Source organism: Typopeltis vanoorti, chromosome 19 (genome assembly GCF_054136105.1).
Source record: "Typopeltis vanoorti isolate ZY-2024b chromosome 19, IOZ_Tvanoo_1.0, whole genome shotgun sequence".
Taxonomy (NCBI): Eukaryota; Metazoa; Arthropoda; class Arachnida; order Uropygi; family Thelyphonidae; genus Typopeltis; species Typopeltis vanoorti.
The window spans coordinates 88,748,934-88,769,187 of NC_143567.1; the positions used below are offsets into that span (position 1 = coordinate 88,748,934).

The 20,254-nt window shown below is 35.8% G+C and overlaps 1 protein-coding gene across 4 annotated transcripts in view; it reads right to left on the bottom strand.

Moving 5' to 3' along the window:
- Window positions 1-20,254, bottom strand: part of LOC150096320 (protein FAM13A-like) — a 486,855-nt gene that overhangs the window by 392,667 nt on the left and 73,934 nt on the right. The window contains exon 1 of one of the 4 annotated variants that reach the window (XM_090408853.1): window positions 18,527-18,664. The exons of 2 other annotated variants lie outside the window; for them this stretch is intronic. The gene's annotated coding sequence lies outside the window, so the exon portion shown is untranslated. Of the gene's footprint in view, window positions 1-18,424; window positions 18,484-18,526; window positions 18,665-20,254 lie in introns of those variants that run through there. One more of the 4 variants, XM_090408852.1, reaches the window with a different exon arrangement.

Here is a 20,254-nt window from a genome sequence, read left to right on the forward strand (position 1 = left end):
TTGATTACATTATTGTTGATAATGATGTTTTCTCCCTGGTGCAGGACACCAGAGTGTACAGAGGATTTAAAATTGGAAGTGATCACTATTTAGTCTTGAGCAGGATAAAATTGAATTTCATATTGAAAAGAATAACATGTAAGAAAGTTTTAAAGCGAATAAAAGTTGAGCAGCTTTCAGATGTGAACTGTAGACTAAAATACACAAAGATTATTGAAAAAAAAATGAAAGAGTTTGAGAACGGGAACCAAACCTTGGAGATTCAGGGCAAGCCTTGAAGAAAACCCGGATTGATTCAGCGAGAGAGGCATGTGGTGAGGTAGCCTGCAAGGATAGAAAAATCAGAACTCCATGGTGGACACAGGAAGTTAAAGAGGCAGTGAAGGAAAAGAAGGAAACATATCAAAATTTCCTGGCAAATAAGTCAGCTTTTGCTCTTTGAGAATACAGAGACAAATGTAAGAAAGCGAAACACTGTGTAAAACTAGCTAAACAAAAGTCATGGAAGGACTTTGGCAAGAACATAGAAAATAAATATCAAGAAAGTGGTAAGATATTCTGAAGGTTGTTGAAGAAGCTTAGAACTGGAGGAACTGCTGTAAAAGGAGTCAGAGATGATAAAGGTTACATGAAAACGGGAGAAAAAGATATCCTTGAAGTATGGAGTAATTACTTCAAAAAATTGCTAAATGAAACAAGCAGTGATAGCACAGTGGTAAAAAACACTCAACAGGCATACAGTCAGGAATACATATCCATACTTGATGTAGAAAAAGCCACCAAATGCTTGAAATGTGGAAAGACAGCAGGAATAGATGATATTCGACAAGAAATCCTGAAGTATGGTGGTATAAAAGTCTTACAGTGGCTGCACTGCATAGTTCAGAAAGCCTGGACAGAGGGACAAATTCCCGATGATTGGAGTAGAGCTCTAACCCATATATAAAAAGGGAAATAAAATTGAATGCGAGAATTACAGACGAATTTCCTTAGTGAGTGTTCCTGGCAAGATCTATGCAAGTATACTTAAGAAATAGTTGAGAAGAATTGTGGAAGAAAAGATTGGTGAAGAACAAGCTGGATTCAGGCTAAATAGAGGCTGTCAGGATCAATCTTCACTTTACGACAAATAGTTGAGAAACCATGGGAATATAACAAAGATCTGTATTTAACTTTTGCAGATCTGGAAACGGCATATAATAAGGTGCCAAGAGAGAAGCTATCCAAAATGCTACAGTTATATGGTGTCAATGTAGCATTATATAAAGCAATACTTAGTCTTTATTTGAGTTGTAAGTCAGCAGCTAGAATTGAAGGAAGTACAAAAAGATGGTTTAATGTTAAATCTGGTGTGAGACAAGGATGTACATTATCCCCTCTGTTATTCATTATCTATATGGATCACATTATGAAGGAAAGTGGTATTAAACATGAATCAGAATTGGAGATGTTAATGTCAGCTCTTTGCTTTATGCAGATGATGTTATACTTCTATATAAATCCGCTACAAGTTTGCAAGATTCCCTGACTAAATTGAATAACTGTCATAATAGATATGGTATGAAGGTTAGCATTAAAAAGACAAAGACAATGAAAATAGGTAGAATTATTGAAAATGTCAACTGTGTTTTGATTGGGGAACCTGTGGAACAAGTAAAACATTTCAGCTACTTAGGCACGATTTTTAGTGAAGATGGTAAATTAAATATGGAAATAGACAATAGAATCAACAAAGTGTGTATGGTAGGAAGTCAACTGAATAAATTCATATGGAATAAGAGGGAAATTAGTGAAAACACTAAATTAGCTGTATACAAGACAGTGTTCAAGCCAGTTTTAACTTATGGATCTGAGAGCTGGGTCAGAAGTAAAACACTTGACCAAAGACTAGAGACCGCAGATATGAGAGTCCTTAGAAAGATTAGAGGCATGAACAGATGGCATCAATGGCAATATCATATTAAAAAACGAGGATATTAGGAAAGAACTTGACATTGTCAACATCCAGGAATGTGTTAGCAGAGCTAATCTCAGGTAGTATGGTCACTTAAACAGAATGGGGAAAGATTAGCAAAATAAGTGTTCTCTGCCAGGTTGGCAGGAAAACGACCCAGAGGAAGACCAAGATATAGGTGGATTGATATGTTACAAAGTGCCTTAGACGATAGAAATATAAGATCTGATAATGTTGGAGTCTTGACAAGTAACAGGCTGATTTAGAGGAAAATTGTAGATAGGAAGTTAGTAATGATGTAAATTTTTCATGTAGTACTATCATATCCTGTCAAGAATTTGATGATGATGATACAATATTGGATATATACAAAGATAATGAAATAAAAATTTAAATAAAAGTCTGAAAACAATCTATAAACCAAGAAGTATGACAGAGAATGCACTCTGTCTTCAAAAATTCAATATTTACATTAATTAAATACACGTGTGGTCTGAAAAGTTCTCGGCCTAATAATGAAAAGGCGAATTTATAATTTCAAAATGATTTTTATTTTTCAACATAATCTCCCTTAAGACTAATACAAATACAAAGACTAATACAAAGATAATAAGACTAAGACTATTCAGTGATGCTCCAGCACCATTATCCCATCCCTATAGTGGTTCTCAGTATGATCTGCAAAATACCCCTCTACAGCTGCAATCACCTCTTGATTCGAAGAAAACGCTGACCAGCGAAAAAGAGTTTAATTTTGGGAAGAGATAGAATTCAAAGGAAGCCAAATCTGGAGAATAGGATGAATTTTCCAACAATTCATAGTGCAGATCCCTTAATTTTCCCATTGCCAAAACACTTTTGTTGGCAGGTGCACTGTCCTGATGAAAGATGATTTTTTTTTCTGGAAATCAGGTCTTTTCTCACGAATTTCTTCGTCTAGTCTGGTTAAAAGATTGGAATAATATTCCCCAGTTACTGTTTACCCTTTTGAAGATAATTAGTAAACAAAATGCCTTTAGCATCCCAAAACACAGATGCCATGATCTTTCCTGCTGATGGAACCGACTTTGTCTTCTTTGGGGCTGAAAAACCGGCTTCTATCCACTGTTTTGACTGTTGTTTGGATTCTGGTGTGTAATGGTGAATCCAAGTCTCATCCATAGTAATAAATTGATGTACGAAATCAGTTTTATTCTTGTTAAAACTCTAGTATAACTGTTCAGAGATTTTCATGAGAGTGTGTTTTTGATCTGCTGCGAGCAAGTGCAGCACCAATCTTGCGCAAAGGTTTTTCACATAAAATTCTTCGTGCAAAATATATCCTACACGTTCTTTTGAAATGCCTATAGTCTCAGAAATTTCACGCACTTTGACTCACCAGTCATCCAATACCATATTGTGCACTTGATCAGTGATATCTGAAGGTTTTTACACTTTTTGGACATCCTTCATGTTGATCATCTTCAATGCTGGTACGGCCACATTTAATCCCAGCAGCCCATTTCTCAATTGTCGTAAACAAAGGTGAAGAGTGCCCATAAACGTTTATGAACTTTAAATGAATTTCTTTTGGTGTTAAACCTTCTTTTACAAAGAATTTTATAACCACAGGATATCCAATTTTATCCATTTCAAGGGATACATACAACTTTTGCTTCAGACAGCTGTATAAAACAAACTACTTGATAGAATTACTTGCAATTTCACATTGCTGCTTATGACAAATGTACCAACTCAGAAAAAAAAATCTCTTGCCAATAGTGTTGCCATCTACGGTTGAGGCCGAGAACTTTTCAGACCACCCTCATATCTTATCCTCTTTCCACTCCCCTGGAACCCTGCAGAGCTGAGACTCAGATTGAATAACTTCATTACAGGCAATGCCAATTGTCTTGCACATTCATGCAGTATATGGGCCGACATGCCATCAAGTTCCACTGCTGTGTTCACATTCATATTTTTCAATATGCTGGACGCTTCCTTATTATTTACATCAATTTTGATATGTGTCTTGTCACATCAGCAACTACAAAGTCTCCATCTGTATGATACATCTTCGCAACATGATCACTCAGCAACTCTACTATTTCTGATGTCTCTGTCGTCTCCCTACCATGAGCAATGTTTATTAAAGTCAATCCTATCAGTCATTTTTTCTCTTACTTGTCATATAACGAAAAAAAAAAACTTTTGGTTTTACTTTGGCCTGCTTAGCTAATTTTCTTTTATAATCTGATTTGGCCTTTATCGCCAAACTAATTACCTTCCTTGCTTGCACTTTATACTGCTCATCAGGATGTTGATCACCTTTTTCAATGTATTCCTTCCCTCCACTGTGTTTTCTTTTTTGCAGTTCTTGCTTTATATCTCTACTCATCCATTCAATTCCCACTTGGTTTATCCTTCTGATCTTGGGTATGAAGTCTGATAATGCTTCTCTCAAACAATCTCTGACATTCTTTGTAGCTTCTCAAGTAATGGCACTTCTCCAAGATGGGTCATAAGTGTGTCATAATTACCAACTTTATAGTATTCAACATAAATCCTTTCTTGACAGAGAATTCCACATATCTAGCAACTTCCCAGAACAAGACCGCATAGTCACTCTCTCCAACTGGAAGCAGAGGTCTAACTTGGTTATGAATATATCTTCTAATGCTATTATCAGATCAACCACTCTCAATACCTCTTGTCTCCTCTATAACATGTTGTTTCGTGTAATTATCCCTTAGCAACTGTATAAATTCCACTTCCATCTTGCCTCCGGTCTATGTCCCCATGGTTAAAGTCCATAATGATTGTTCATCCTGCACTCATTGTGCTAATCTGTCGATACATGGTATTTACATCTCCATGTGGACCCCCCACGTTTAAAGCAGCACCCAACATATTTTCTCCTACTGGCCTCTATCTCAACCATTTCCCCCACACACACACCTAAAATCCTCTTTAATGTCTAATTCTGTTGGTTGTAATTCTTCAGCTATCATATGAAAATACAATACCCTTTGCATTCTAATCCCTGTAACTATATTATTTTCTGTCAACCAGGTCTCACTGATGCCTATAATAATTTTTGGCCGAGTAGAGTTGACCAATGCCAAAAACTCTTCTCCCTTATTCCTGATACTTCTTGCATTCGTTTACATGCATTTCAACATCCCCTTGTATAATATCATTACCAACCTGTGATAAAGAAGACAAATGTACAGAAGTCTATTTACATTACAATTCCAAATTTCTCTATTCTATAGTTAGACATTACCAAAGACTACATTCCTTCACCACTCACCATAAAAGATTCTCAAAACTAGGTAACTGGAAATATTATTAGAAAAATACAACTCATCTGGTAATTTCTTCTCTAACATCTTAAAAGAAGAAAGCTTTTATCCACATATAATCACTAGTGCAAAAGATACAGAACTCATAATCCAAGAGAAAATAATCCTTTCACTTAACAAAATGAAATTGATTACATTACACAGAAAAATACTATCACCTTCCTTCCATGGAATCCTGAAGTGATTGTTTTTTTTTTGTCTCTATTGCAAGGTTTATTTTCTGTCACCTCTCTTCTTTATGTAGAGCATGTAACCCTAACATACTGTAACTAGGGAGCCAGAATCTCCATTTTAGAGAAGAGTAGGAAAGTGGTGTTGCAGGCCTGCTGCTAGATAGTGCACAGAAGTGAACTTGATGTTACTCCATCAAGAAGCTTCCTCACCAGCTAGCAAATAATTGTGATGTTCCAAAGACTGCAGACTACATAGTAACTCTGCTAGATCATGACAGAAGAAAGCCAGAATACAGAAGAAGTATGCAGGAGACACCGTCAAGCCACACACAGATAAGAAATTACATGTCACAGTGAAAGGTTTTCTCCCTTCAGATTTTGTTTTGATTATGCTGAACTGATATCAACAACTTCACTATGTTTCCTTTAAGCCTATAATAATAATACATGCATCAACAGTTGCTCAACATTCATAATTCCCAACTGCAAACACAGTGAACTAGCTCCAACATAACTGTCCACTCTAATTTTATCTTATCTTTGAAATTATTTGCTGTTTTTAATATATGCATTAGAGTGGCCAGTAAAAAAGCCATACAGATATTTAGCAAGACAGTCCATGGAAGAATCAATCAATACAATTGACTACAAGGGGATAACTTTGTGCACTTGGGAAAATCATAGATCCATAGTCTGAGCATGATGAATCTGCAAGTTTATCAATAGTGGATGTATCCCAAGATTGTTATAGGTGCACTAATTTATTTAAATGGTTTAATTGACTGAGCTGGATCTGTGCTAATTGCACTGTCAATAGAACTATCCTTAAGTTAAAATATTGAGTTTACAACTATACTCTCCAGTATTCATCAGTTCAGTAGAATTGCTTTTGTTAGCTCTTGTGATATTATCGTTGCAGTGCAAAAAAAAAAAAGAAGTGCTTGCAGTTCTGAGAAAAGTATATCAAAAAGGAAGACTTCTGCTCTGTATAGATTCAAGGTGAGTTTATACTTAATTTGCTTCTGTGTAATTGTTGCCTTTTCTATACTACTACTACTACTATAATTTTGGATGCTATATATAATTTCTATGTATAGCATCCAAAGAGGTTAAGGCAAAATCAGGACCATTTAATAAGAGATATAATTAATGACTAGCTGATAAAGATAAAGCCACTGTTCTGTTGAATATTACAGAGTATATCTGCAAACTCAATATTTTATTCCATGCAAAGTGGAGATGCAAAATGTAAATAGTGGCATTGGTTTTGAATTAGTATGGCGCGAGGTGAAGGTTGACAGCAAGAGATATTTAGTTGAATGCTGCTATAGGCAGGGAATGTGAAGGATGGTGATGAAGAAATGTATAAGCAACTTGGGTTAGTGAACAAAGGAAATGATTTTAATTATGGCAGTATAGACTGGAATAAGAAGACAGCATTTGGAAATAAGGAAAATGAATTTCTTGAAAGACAACTATCTTAGGTAGTATATAAAGGACACATGAGAATCAAGAGTTTTAGATTTCATCATTTCAGAGGATGTTACTGGGAGTGGGTTTTACACTTACCTCCAGTTCATGACAGTGACCACCTGAGCTGTGGCTAGCCATATAAAGACTTCTGTGAGGAAAGGATGTGTGTGGAATTACAAGGCTGGTGTTTATGAAAAGCTCAGGATACGGCTTGGAACTATAGTATGGAATGAGGTGTTAAGTGGGAGTGAGATAAATGCTGCATAGGAATTGACCAAATGGATGAATTGAGGGGATTAAGCACAAGATAAATAATGGTAGCAATCAATTGCATCAGGACAGGTCAAGAGACTGACTCACAAGCAGAAATCAGTATTAAGAGCAGAATCAGCAAATCAGGCCAAGAACAATCCCAGAGTTTTTCAGATATGTGGCAAATAGAAAGAAGAATGATTATGGTAAGATGATGCTAAAAGATAAAAATTGTAGAATGGTAACTGCTGCAGAAGATATAATTGATTCAGTGAACAATTTATAAGGGTGTTTCATCCTCATCAGGGTGAAACCATGACAAACTCAAATGTAGAGAAAATGATGAGATAATGGCTTAACTGTGAGTGTGCAAGAGGCATGTGAAGAAATAAATAAGCTTAATGTCAATAAGGCGATAGGATTTGATGGCATATCATTACATATCGTAAGGGAATGCTTTGGGGAACTTGCAGTAGCAATAGCATGCCTGTTTATTAAGAGTCTTACAACGGTGCAAGTGTGAGAATAGAAAGAAAGTAAAATTGTTCCACTGCGTGAAGGTGGTGATAAGGCTGTGGCTACAAATTATAAGCCGATCTGTATATCTGGAGTTGCAGTTCAGGTCTAGAAAGATTAGCAAGAACTAGGATACAGATAATGTATCCTAGTTCTTGGGTTGATAACAGCAGTATTAACTGTAGGCATGGGTTTGTTAAAGGGAGATCATGCTTTACTATCTTATGTGCTATAACAAGGTGACAAATATATTGGACAAGGGAGATACATATAAAATGCTATACTTAGATTTTGTAAAAGCTTTTGATAGACTGCCACATGACAAGCTGTTAAATAAACTGAAACAGATGGGATTAGATAACAAACTAGTGAGTTGAATCGATGAATTGCTGTCATATAGATATCCAAAAGTTGCACATGGGGGTGCAGTATCCTGAAAGAGGAAAGTCACTAGTTGTTTGCTGTATGGGTCTATATTGTAGCCATTGTTGTGCAATTTATATATTAATGATATATTAGGATGAGTTTCACCAGTGATATGCAACTGTTTACAGATTATGCAAAATTGGGAAGATCAATGGAAGATGCAGAGTCAAGCAGATGTCATGGCTTTACAGGAGGAGTTGAATAGACTGTATGAATGGGTAGGTAAGTAGAACTAGTAAGCAAAGTATAAGGTTTTGAAATCTGGTACACAATGATGAGATGCAAAGTATAAACTTGGTGGGGAAACCTTGAAGGAGGTAGAAGTAGTGAGAGATCTGGGAATGGTGGTGGATAAGGAAATGAAATTCAAGGGCTACATTGCACAAGTTGCGAAGTCGTCACATTGGATAATAGCAATAATGTGGAGGACCCCAACATGCAGAAATAAAGAGGTTATGATATCACTATATAAGACGTTGATCAGGCCTCATATGAATTATTGTGCACAGATTTAGTCACTGGGTTTTCATGGTTATGAGGATATATTAAGAAAAGTCCAGAGAAGATTCACAGAGGTAGTAACTGGTGTTTGGAATGTGGAGTATGAAGACAGATTGAAAGAATTTAATTTGCAAAACTTCATGAAGGGGAGGAAGGGAGGATATGATTGATGCACATAAGTTGGTCATGGGTTGTTACCAGGAAGAAATTTGTCATAGAATGGCAGAGGCCATCCATAGAAACAGTATAAGGAGGGTGTGAGCAAAAAAGAGAGTGGAATGCATTGCCTGTGTGTGTGTGTGTGTGTGTGTGTGTGTGTGTGTGTGTGTGTGTGTGTGTGTGTGTTGTGAATGTAGACACATTGAATCAGTTTAAGGCACAGTTGGTTTAACTTTGTGTGTGATAGTGTGTAGCTCCCACAATGGGCCTCTGATTCCATGGAGGTCAGATGTCAATAATATGTCCTCCAATCCCATAGCTTTATTAACTGACCAAAGCAACACTTGATACACATTTAATTCCCCTAATATTTGCCTCCCTTCTCTATGTTGCACAGCATCATTTACGCCATCATGCTATACACATAAAGAGCTAATTAAATAACTCCATGACAGTCACTTTGTTACCATAACTATTCACCAATATCACCCTTGCAGAATCATTCTTCCTCTTGTTTGTCTGATCAAAGATAATCAGAATTTTCTGATTATCTTTGATCTGACCAACCAATCTCCTCTCATATTGTTTCCCCCCCCCCATACTTGTCACTTTTCTGGCTTGCTTTATATTCTTCATGCACCTTCCTTTTGGAAGATTATCCTAATAAGCGATTTCAACCCAACTAATTTGCCTAAAACATCTCAGAAATTCTTACGAGCTGATTTCCCTGAAGATACCGTTAACTTATAAAGTTCACTGTCAATGAGCGTTATTTCACCTAGCAAAATAAGCTATTAAAACAAACTTAGGAAACAGTAACTAGCAACCCTATCTCAACAGTTTTGGCAGACTATTTTATGGAGCATTAGAAAAGTCTTCAGCAAGATTTTTTTCCTCAACCTATTTCCAATTTACCTACACTCAGAGACTGATTTACTACAATGTCTAGATAAAAGACACTCCAGATGCTTCAGTATCAAGTTCACTTGTGAACGTGTCTAACAAAGCTTTTCCTTCCTGGACATTTAATAATCTACATTTCCAAAATATTTAATTTTTATGTTTATTGAAAACCTTTTTCTGGCAGACACATCCATCCTTTCTCACCCCATCACAGTCTTTTGTGATGGTGTGAGAAAGTATGCTGACACATGTGATCTGTTCTACTGATTTACTTTTTGTAGAAGAATTTTAAAAATATAAAACATACCATGACTGCTGATGATTATAAACAGAACTCCATGGGAGAAAATTGTTAAATATTATCCCTCAACTAGACTGCAACTGGATGCTCAGAGTTGCCACTTCTTATCTTATATGCTCATCAGAACAAATAGCATGGATTCTTTCCAAGTTTAATCTATGAAACCACCTTCAAATCATTTTGAAAACTGCTCTCTTTTTTCTACCATCCACCAAGGATGACTTACATCTTTCCCTCTCCCTGTTTATCAAGTTCCTGTCAATTATATTATTTCACACAAATAAGCATCTCTTGAGATTAAAATCCAACACCATCAGAACTATATCATATTCTTGCAAAAGAATATGATATAGTTCTGATGTCAGGGCCTGCCATTGCTGCCTCTCATGTGTGGAAGCAATACATAAAATAAAAGTCTTGCCTTTGATGTCATTGACATAATTACAAAGTTCTTTGGAATCAAACCAAGATTCTGCACTAAGATTTAAATTTGAATGTGTTCCTTGAAATGTCTAACTCTGTCACACTGTCCAAATCACAACTGCTATGACTGCGTGCCTATCTCAAACGATTATAGTTTTAATGAATGATTTATGAAACTCTATACTGAATTACAAATAACACATGAGCATGAATTACAAATAATCACCGTTTCCTTTGAACTCTAACCTTTGAGAATTACTTTGATACCTCACATATGTTTACTACTTGTAAACATATGTGAGGTGTCGGTTTTGAATGTATTGTTTTCATATGCTAACCATTATTTATCTCAATGTCTACAGAACATTTCCTTAAATTTAGTTTATATCTTTAAACATCTAAGAACAAAAAACTGACAAACATGATTTCAAGTTAATAATGATCCAAGAAACAGTGAAAAATGTTAATAATTTTTTTTTTCTGCACATTTACAAGACAGCAAGCACCATTACCTAAGGATGGCAGAATATATTATACTTAAGTATTACACTAAAATGTAAATGTTGAGATTAGTTTCAATAACATTTACATAAAATATTTACTACCATCTTGAAGGAGAGAAAGCAGTGTTTTACCTTGTTCTGCTTTCCCCACTTCAGTTAAAACAAACCAGCAATATGGACAAAAAACTGCCAGTTTAAAATAACAGTGTAAGGTCATGAACTTTGGGATGTTGTTTGTTACACTAATAGAACTGGATTGAGGGAAACTGGTGAGACAGAAGGGATTAATGGGGGGGGGGACAGGGAGTAAAATTTAGAGGGCATATTGCAAAGGAGGCCAAAATAGCTCATCAGATTACTCAGGGATAGAAAGGTTTGAGATGGAATGCTCAAGACAAGGATAGACTCAAGATCTGAGAATTAAAAAGTTAGCTAATAGGTAAAAAAGAAGGAATACAAGACAAACATAAGTCATTAAAGAGATTTCAATGACTGGAAAGAAAGGAGAAAACAAGAGGCCAATCCCATCAAAAGTTGTGTGCCATGGAAACATTTACAGCAAGATAAGCTTTTCTATACAGAGAGAATGATAATAAATCTAGAAAACTAGATTAAACTTGACAATGCTCAAAGAACAGCTGATTACTTCCAAGATTCTCAAAGAAAGTAGTGCACCCATCTGTAAATAATTATGATCATATATTTCAGAGTTTGAAATGGTTGCATTGCCTTCTTTTGAAGAACTATTATTATATGGATATTTCCATGGAGTCAGAAGACTCACAGTAAGAGATCTGCACTAACCATTATTCAACAATACCTACTATACCACTCAAACTCATTCACCATCAGGGCACTCACAACTACCTCTGGTAATCCATTCCACTTATTCACCACTCTCCAAGCAAAAAATCAAGTCTGCACACTCTTATGCAATTTCCAGGTGTGACCCCTAGTTTCTCTCTCTACTTGTTATATATTAAAACATTTTTGTGTCAATCTTATAGAACACCTTCAGTAACTTATAAATTTCTATCATGTCCCCTCTTTTCCACCTGTTCAATAGACTTTATAACTCCACGCACCTTCAATCTATCCTCAATGCACATTCCACAGACCTGTCACTAGTCTGGTCACTCATCTCCAGATCCTCTCTAATCCTCTCCAAGAAACAAATAACCAAATCTGTCCATATTAGTCAAAATGTAGCCATATCAAACATTATTATAAATTATAAACAGGGATAATAACCTCTATGTCTGTTCAATGTATTCTAAGTAATCAAAAAAGTAATTGCTAAATTTTGCAATATGTCTTTACTATCAGCCCCCTCAGATTCCTGCCTCAATGTGAGGCATGGATCTGAGGGGGGGGCTGACAACTATTATCCTTCACATACTGCCAATTTATTAAAATCATCCTACAGGATGAATCTATATTACTTTTATCAACTACTGCACTCCTCAGTTTTGCATCAGCTGCAAACAATGGATATATGCCCTTAAATTATTCTCTATATCAATAACATACAAATAAAAGAGCAGTAGCCTTAATACAAAGCCTTAAGGCAATCCACTAATCACCTTCATCCTCTTATATTCCATTCCACCATATACTCTGGTGTCTATCAGACACTTCCCCCACCCATGCCACTCATAGCTTTATATCCATTCCCATTTGTTCCAACTTCCATAATAGCTTTCCCTTGCAGCATTCTGTCAAATGCCTTTGTAAAGTCCAGAAGTATCGCAGTATAGCCATTTCCTTATATAATTCTGCTGTCACTACTGTAAAATGAAGTAAATTACTAAAGCAAGCACTATCTTTTATAAAGCTGCACTTCCCACCACAGAGTATCAAATTCCTATACACTTATTCACATGAATTCTACATTTAACCAACTTTTTTAATACCTTAACTACCACTCCTGATTTGCCAACGGGTCTTTAATTTGCTACTTCTCTCTTGGAGAGACCTTTACTGAATGGCACATCTTTCCCTCTAATCACAATGTTAAGATTAGACTTAGATTAAACAATATTTGTCAGAAGCATTACTCTTGCACATACTCATAGCACATGGTCTGACATGTCATCCAGTCCCACTACTGTATCACTTTGATACTTTTCAATATTAACTCCACTTAATTTACCTCAATGTTCACACTGGTCTGCTGCATTAGCAAGTTCAAAATCTCCGCTTGGATGACACCATAAAAAACGATCACTTAGTAATTCTATTTCTTCTATCACTTACAAAGTTCTTCTTCCATAATCATTCTTCCTCTTACTCACTACACAGCAAAAAAAAAAGTAAGAAAAAACTCTTTTGGATCTACTTTGGTTTTCTTAGCTAATTTTTGCTCATAATCTGATTTATTCTTCCTTATGAGACTTTGCAAGTTGCATCTTCTCAATCTTTCCTCATACTCGACATTCCAGAGGTTAGAAACTACCTTAGTCAGTCACCTCTGGGACCCTTTCCAACATCTCTTCATCGTTCTGAAAACCAGGTGACCAAATCTGGGCACAATAGTCCATGTATGGCCTAATCAAAGCCCTATACAATGAAACAAGAATCTCCCTATTTCTACAAGTCAGTGTCCTCTGCATCATTCCTAGAAGCCTTTGTGTTGTCTTCACAAACCTAACCTAAATTTCAGATCCTTATCCATTATCATCCCCAGATCTCTTATTTCCTGCACCTCCAACAATATATCCTCACCAAGCATAAATTCTGCATCCCATCTTTGTTTTTCAAATTTTAAAACCTTACATTTTGCAACATTGAACTCGCATCCCCATTCCCGTGCCCAATCACTCAATTTATTAAAGTCTTCTTGTAAGGCCACAACATCTTCTCTACTCTTCATGGTTCGTCCCAACTTTGCATCATTTGCAAGCTGAATATCTCCATCCAAATCTTCACCAATATCATTAATATACAAGTTAAACAGCAATGGTCCTAAAACAGACCTCCGAGGCACACCACTTGTAACTTTCCTTTTCCCGGATATCGCTCCCCCATACATAACTTGTTGATACCTATCAGATAGCCAGTCTCCAATCGAATGCACCAATCTAATATCCAACCCCATCCACTCCAGTTTGACTATCAACTTATCATGAGGTAATCTATCAAAAGGCTTTGCGAAATCTAAGTATATCACTGTGTATCCTTCTCCTCTGTCCATGGAAGCAGTCACCTTATTATAATAAGTAAGTAGATTAATAAAACATGACCTCCCTTTAGTAAATCCATGCTGTCAATGAAAGATAATACCATTGTTGTCAATCCAATTCTGAATCCTAGTTCTCACAAGCTTCTGCAACAACTTAACTACAACACCAAATACACAGATAGGCCTACAGTTTGATGCTTGAGTTCTATCACCACCTTTATGAAGTGGCATAATCTTGCCCTCCTTAGGAACTTGACCCAGTGCAAGACTCGTATTAAAAAAATATGTCAAGGCCGGCATCAACTCCCTGGCACATTCCTTCAGAATACGTGGTGATATATTATCAAGTCCTACAGCCTTATTTACATCTAGTTTGCTCAACTCTCCATACACCTCTTGCTCACTTACAGTCAGTCTCTCTTCCCCATCATCAACTGCTCTCAATCTCTTCATGAAGTCATATTCACAAGATTGAAAGACCTTTATAAACTGCTCATTAAATATCTCCCCCACACCTTCTGCAACAGCTGTCTTTATACCATTTTCTCCAATCAATGTCATCCTTCCATAATCATTCTTTCTTTTGCTGGCTTCATATCGAAAGAACTCCTTAGGATGGATCTTTTTAGCTTCATTAGCTAACTGATGTTCATACCTCTCTTTAGCTACCCTCACCAACCAAGTCACCCACCTTGGCTGGTCTTTGTAGTCCTCATGGAACTGCTTTCCACTTCTCTTATGCTGCCTCCATAATGCCCTTTTTCTCTGTATTGCATGATTAATCTCTTTATTCATCCATTTCACACCTACCTTATTTAATCTTCTCACCCTTGGAATACATTTAGACATCGCCATAATTAAAATTGCCCATAATGATCACTCTTCTTATTTGCTTGGCTAATTTGATTATACATTTCATAGTCACTACCATCGACATTTCGTGGTCTATAACAACATCCAACCAAGTATTTCATTCCATTCACCTCTATCTCAACACCATACTGCCTCAAAACCACTGGATTTTCAGGACAAATCATGTTCGTTATTTTTATTATAAATGTTGCTATTACAATCTGACACTAAAATTGCTGAAGAAAATTCTATACATATTACAAAACATCTGAGATTATGTTTTCAAATTGTAATAAAAGTGTGAAATATTAAATTATATGTGGAAATCTGATAAAATAACAAACTGGTCAGTGATACAAAGTTATCTCTCAGTGAGAAAGATCACACTGCAATCAAACGAGACATTTGATATAAATAGTTCAAGCAAATTCTAAGAGCTGCTCATGAAATTTCATTAATGTAATAATGAAATTCTACACTTTGCCGCCAAGCAGAAATTTTACTGTAAAAAGCTTTAATGGAACCTTAGAGTAAAGCACGAGAGCCCTATTACAGAAAGATCACCAATCTGCTTGAAATATAATGACAAGAGGAAGTGTATATCTACAGACATGCACTTCATCATACACATCATGGGTGACAACAGACAACACTGCATGTTGTACTTAATAAAATACAATTTATATCACAAGATTAAGTAGCCAGAATATGCTGTCTAAGTGGCTTACATGATCATTCTACATAAATATTTACTCAAAGGCAGAATACGAACATAACAGAAAGATTAGCCAGTAAATGTCTGATAAAAAATGTATCAGAACAAGTAGAAAAGTTCTTGAAGTGCTTTTGAAAACTAGTATGGGGTATTTGGGGTACTACTTGAAGTACATTTTAGAGTACCTTACCCAGTACTAACATCCATAAGGATTTCATCTTTATTGATGGGTTAGTTATCATCAAACAGCATTAAAGAGGGTCTCACTTTCTCAACGGGGAAGGTGGGGGGGGGGGGGGAAGAGATCTCACTGAATGATTTTCAGAAGACCTTTTTAAATGTATCATCTGCTCCAAAGGATTGATTAATATGCTATATGGAAAATTTATGTTTGTGATCTTTTTAAAAATTTCATGACATTTCTCTTTCTAGCATCCAATTTTAATAATAATCATTAATGAATAATTATTAATTAAATAATTACGTAGAATGAAAGAATCAAAGAAGCATAGCTTTCATATGTGAACTATGGACTCAAATATACAAATATTACTGAAGTGAAAACAATAATCAAATAACAGACTCAGTGGCAGATTTTGAAGAAAGAAATATTGTGATTCACCCAAAGATGCATTTGGTGAAATTGTCTGCAAGGATAGAAAAATCAGAACTCCGCTGTAGAATCAGGAAGTTAAAAGGGGCAGTCATGAGAAAAAAGAAATCCCTACAAATCAGCACGTGCTCAGAGAATACAGAGAAAAATGGAAGTAGCATGTAAAGTAGCCAAACAAAAGTCAGAGAGACTTTGGGTAAGAATATAGCTAACTTTTTTTGATCTCTAGAACCCTAGTGACCTTTTTAAAAATTCTATGGCATCCATCTTTCTAGTGTATGACATCAAAATAATATCCCTCCATTGGAAATACCAATAAAAGTGCAGAGAAGGAAGCAAGAATGTTTAGGCAAGGATTGATAGTGGTATAATGATATTGTGTGAAGTGGCAAAAATCACAGCCTAATATGAGCATAGCGGCATCCTGGTTGAATCACTAATAAAGCAGATAAATATCAGAATGGCTGCAAAATATTTTGTAGGGTATCGAAAAGAGTACTGTAAAAGTAGTCAAAGATGATAAAAGGCAATATGAAAACTGAAGATAAGGATATTCAAGATATCTGGAGTAATTTTGCTTGGCTCAGTAATGAGTGCTTCGTCTGTCAATGAGTTCAAGAAGAGGAATGATGGATTTTGTGTGGATAGTTTGGTCTCCTGCGATGAGTCCACTTACTCCATGGAGATGCTATTATAATAATAATTAATGTGAAAAACTTAAATGGAGAAAGCAGTGACAGAACAGGTAAAAAACATTCAAGAGGAATGCAAACAGGAGGACATATCAATACTTGAAGCAGAAAAAAAATCATCTAACTCTAAAATGTGGAAAAGCAGCTAGAAAAAACAATATTCAACCACAAATGCTCAAATATGAAGATAAAGTTTTTACAGTGATTGCACTAAATAATTCAGAAAGCATGGGCAGAAGGTCAAATTCAAGATTATTAGAATAGAGCTCTCATAGCACCCATAAGCTGTATTCAGTCCAAATAGGAGTTGTCAGGAACACACTTTAAGACGAATAGCTGAGAAATCACGTATCCGCATTATATGTATTTAACAAGAATTTAAGTTTTGTAGATTTGGAAAAGGCATATGATAAGATGCCAAGAAAAAAAGCAGCCCACAAGGCTATAATTATATAGCATAAATGGTACATTATATTAAACAATATGCAGTCTATAATCTGAGTTGCAAGTTGGCAGTCAGAATCTAAGGAAGTACAAAAATGATGTAAAATTCATTATCGACATGGATCATATTATGATGGTAAGTGGCAGTAAACCTGATATCAAATTAGAGATGATCTCGTTGTTGTCTATGTGGAGTTTTAGACATGCCTCAGAAAATTGAATCAGAAGATCTGACAATAATGGAGTTCTGGCATAACAAACTACTTGGAAAAAAACTGACACTAGGAAGTTAGCAATAACGTAAGCTTTCATGTATTACTGTCATAGTATCCTATACACCCAGTGAAGGTTCATATCAGGATTCTAATGATGGGAATTATATAACATGTCTGGCGATTTAAAATATGCTTAAGCCATTATAAAATGGCAATGCACAACATAATCACAAAATTAAAAACTCGATTCGGGATGAAACCACTTTTAATAATTTACCTCCTTAAGTAATTGAATTGTTAAATATGAAATATTTGAAATAACATGTCAGTATGGATATATTTGTTTGTTTTTCTTCCTTCGCAAGCTCCCGTTCCTTCGAAGATGATCATATGTTCAAGACACAAGTTCTAAATAGAATGTCAATATGTACCCAAAATTAATCTGTCTTTCTGAAAATATAAATCCACTCCTCCTAATTACTTAGAAAAAAACTACCTTTCGCCATGGTTTTTTAAATTTCTTCATTAAGTAATAGCTGAACTGAACGACATACAAACTGACCGTAGTTTTTAGTTTTGCCAACTAGTTCTAATATATTATCATCAAAAGTTTTACCTAAGGTATACTGGTTATTTATAAAGATCGGTAATGTGATTAAATCTCAGAAGCTCTACGAGTTACAGTAAAGACGAATTTTTTGGTTGATGCTGTTTTTTTAGCCTTCTAGCAAGATGTGCACAGATATGATAAACACTATGGGGGTACGCTTACACACATACTTACCAGTAGGTTGTACACTTTCTAAAATTTCTATTATATAAAAAAGGCGTGAGATATAAACTGTTCTCATAATTAACATAAAAACCAACAAGTAAATAAACTTACAACGATATTTTAAAAAAACAATCAACGGAAGCACCATATCAGTATAAACCTCCACTGTTTATTCTCAGTATGCGCACGCGTGTAATACACATGACCATGTACATATCTTCAAAGGTTCCGCCGAACTACACGTGCTTTACCTGTGCAACCGTGATTTACCTGTGCTTTATAATGAACTTGTCCTGCTCGTTACAAAGTTTTCTTTCTTAGTAGTTATTCACAAAACAGTAGGTAAATTGAGCCAAACAAATTAAATAATGCATATTTCACCCCCGATACAACCGTAACCCCCTCCACCCGCAGGCCTCCATAACGTATCAACGAGCCGATGAGAGTCCAATCAGTCTCCTCTCCCTCCCACCGGCCCGCGAAATTTCAAGGTTTGGTATGGGAAAAGTAGCTAGTCTTTTTCCCATTAATTTGTAATATGTATGTCTTTTTTAATTTCATATGGAAATTCCATTTATGTCTGTTTCAATTCCATATGGGAATTTCATTTTTGTAAGAGAAGTCATGATGCTCTATGATTTATCTAATACCTATTCCTTATCCTTGAGCATTGCAGTTCGAATATATGAGTATATATTCGAACTATTATGAGTACAGAAGGAAGACTGTTGAGTGGTATACTACAGATCGTGTAAATGTACAACAGCTTCCCTCTGACTTCTGAGATTCTATGAAGTTATGTAGCAATAATTTGCTTCTTTCCCTACCCGTGAAAGAAACCTTCATTTAGCCCCTTAGTGGCTGTTTGTTTCACTAGCGTTAGCATTTGAGCCAACAGGGATACATCATGGTATGGTTACTTCTAACAAAAAAAAAAAAAAAAATCTTCTCAACTTTGCTTTCACCAATTTTTGGGTTTGGCTAGAATTACAATGATAAGAAGCTACGTTCTCAAGACTGTATGCTTTTTTTTTCTTTTTGTAGAAAGAGAGAACTGTCGGCACACACCAGTGACAGTTATAGGGCACACGGATTCCACAGGGTAACTTAGTCAACTGAAAAGTCGTTTACTTCAGAAAAATGCGCCAGAACTCTTTTATGATTCCTCGCGCACTGGAAATATATTCGACCACAGGTTTTACAACTAAAGGGTAAATGTCGCAATTGCAGCAAGGATGCGATATCCTTTCAGCGATCGAATTATTTTGTAATGCACCTTACGACGTGAATGACGCTCCCTCTAAACTGCGCAGCCGCGCACAAACTGAAATGCTCCTACGCACACTGAATTGTTTGCAGCGCAGCTGCCGGCTAATTAGTGATTTATTTTCTACAAGTGATTTTATATTGATACTACGCACGAAAGGTTATTTTAAAATCTATATACGTTTGTTCCCTAAGTGGACTAGGATTTTTTTTTTTTTTCATACTGTTGGAACATAGGTGTGAACAGGGCCGGCGGAAGCCGGTTTGCGGGCGTCGCCGCCGGGACACGGTTCATAAGTTCATTTTTAAGAAACAAAATTTTTATCATAAAAACAAAAAAATTCTTAGAATGATCAATATTGAAATAAATAAGGCCGGATACACCGAATAAAAATTTTTAAAAAAATTGTATATTGCCGCCTCTTTGATCATCTGGCTGTTTACAATTTTGCAGCGAGAGCAGGCTAAATGCTTGCTTGCAGAATGTTGCATCTACTGCAGTCTATGTAGATACAACATTCTGGGAGGACTAATGTCAAGGAAGAATGCGTTAAGCAAAAACGCTTGTATTCA